The 2440-nt window shown below is 39.4% G+C and overlaps 1 pseudogene; it reads left to right on the plus strand.

The window, feature by feature from the left end:
* Window positions 1-1303: 1303 nt before the first annotated feature.
* On the plus strand, window positions 1304-1748 carry LOC137241682 (uncharacterized; annotated as a pseudogene).
* Window positions 1749-2440: the final 692 nt, after the last annotated feature.

The following is a 2440-nucleotide window of genomic DNA, read 5'->3' on the forward strand; positions in this document are numbered from 1 at the left end:
GCTGGTGTGGTTGTGTGGTGGCCGCTGGTGTGTTTGTGATCGGCAGGTGTGGTTGCTGGTAGGATGTTTCGTAGTTAAGGTTATGCGTGTATTTCTGAGGTTGTGGTTTTGAACGTGGATCTGCGGTGTAGTAGTTTATCTATGTATCGGTGGTTGGTTGCAAATGCGTGTGGTTGTGAATATGGATGTATGCAATCTTTTGGTATAGATGCGATTTTTCTTACTTTTTTTTTTTGTGGTTTGGACGAATGAGAGTGTTTTATGTAGTACTGGTGGCTTACGTGTTCGGTGTGGTTTGTTGTAGCTTTTGGTGTTTGTTACTCGGTGTGGTGTCTGTTGGTGGCTGTGACGCGGTGTGGTTTGTAGTTGGTGATTCGGGTGCCTCGCGCCGTTGCTTTAAGCGAGTCTTCTTGTGGTGATGGGGATTCGTTGGTGGATTTTGGTGCCTAGCACCGACGGTGATGGTTGGTTTCCTTTGCGGACTCCTTCAACAGAAACGTTGCTGGTGGGGCTGGATCTGTTGGTGGCAGGAATAATATTTCTGTTTGGATGTTGCTTTCACATAACCGCTTCTATACGGTTTATCACTTTAAACTGTATAACTTTTTATAAACTTTTCTGTTTTTTTTTTTCTTTTTTTGTATTTGCACATTTACTGCACTCGCGTTGTGGATTCGACACCGTTTTCAATACTTATTAATGGAAAAGAACGGGATGGTGGCCCTTTTATAGACAACTTTTCCTGTTGCCACTAATGTTTTCGGTTTACTGTCAACCCACTTTAGCCCAAAGTCACTCAAAGTTCCTGGAAGGCTTCCAAAATGTTAGCTATAACGATTGGTTCTATATTCACACACATACACAAATAATACGCAGTTGCTTTGCAGACACTTGGCATTGTTATTTGCAGAGACAGTGGTGCGCGTGCGTTTAGGCGCACAGGGGCGTAGGTTGTTAAAAGGCTGTCGTTACATATATTAGTATCGTTCCCTTTTAATAATTTTATAAATTTTCTAATTTCTTTTCATTTTATTTATTTTTATTTTCAGGTACCCTGCTACAACTTGGGTGGTTTGCTGGCACCACCTGAGTGAAAAATTCGATTTCTAGAGGGTGGTAAATACAATAATATGAATTCGCTATGCCACACACAATCTCCCCACTGATAACTGTCAAATTTACAATTGCACTTTTCTTCATCATGCATTTTGTCTACGGGGAAAGTGATGGCATCCGTGTGAAAAGACCTAGAAAGTGTGAAATAATACAATTTTTTAAATTTATTTTTTGATGATACCAAAAAACACCAAAACTAGCTTTCTGGAAATTAATAAAAATATTGGTTGTTGTGGAATCAGCTTGCTTTGCGGCCTCCTATGCTGTGCATTACCGCATGAATACGAATCGTGAATTCCGGCACTACATAAACGAAAATTTCCCATTTGTATTGAACTACTTCTATAAAGTGGGCGAATTCTTGGGCGACAGCAAGCAACGTTAAATAGATTCTGCCATTTGGGCTGCAGAACAAAAAGCAAGAATAAACATTTGGTTTCGGCAGGTGGCATTGGGTACGGACTTATGCGGCTTACCGAACCATCTCAAAAAACCTTGATCGCGTAAAAGCAACTTGTAATTCAACACATCTTAGTGACGAAGAACTTAAAAAACTGCAATTAATGCGACATATGCGTGCAGCAGCTAGTGGCGAAACACCACCAATTTATATGCAGAAAAAAGAAAAATAAATTACAGAAATTTGCTGAAAAGCAAGAACAAACGAGTAGAATGAGTACCGAGCTAAGCAGCAGTAATATCATGCTAAGCGGTGCTGATAATGCTGATATAAAAAAGGAGACCATATTGGAACGTTTAAATAAACACAACAAAGAACGTCAAAATTGTCTAGATGTTAAACTAGAGCAACGTAATAAAGAGAATGTACAATTGGAAGGCGCTGATTATTTTGCATTTACATTCGCTGAGCGAGTGCGTGCAATAGAGGAACAGTTGCAGAGAATAACTGAAGGTGCAGATGCTGCTGCTACAAAACTATCATCTCCTATCGCCAACACTAACAACCCTGATTTGACATGCCTCTTCGCTGATATATAACCAATACCAGGCAAACAATATTCTGTTGGACGACGTGCTTCTGATACAGTTTTACGCCATTTCCATTTTATGAAACGCCAGTTTGGTATCATAAACGAGGTTGGTATGCTATGTTCAAAATTTAATAACGTTTGACGTACTGTTTGTATAATGCTATCCAAACTACCCATTGTTGCACCAATCTATTTAAATTCTGATGTGGTAGTCAATGAAAATTTGTGTGATAAATGTCGACGTTTATCGCGCTCTTCGTTGCGTTGTGGCGTATTCAACGCAATTGGATTTGATGTATATTGATTTATGTAATTTTTAAAACCATTTTCCA

Source organism: Eurosta solidaginis, chromosome 2 (assembly GCF_040869045.1).
Source record: "Eurosta solidaginis isolate ZX-2024a chromosome 2, ASM4086904v1, whole genome shotgun sequence".
Classification (NCBI taxonomy): domain Eukaryota; kingdom Metazoa; phylum Arthropoda; class Insecta; order Diptera; family Tephritidae; genus Eurosta; species Eurosta solidaginis.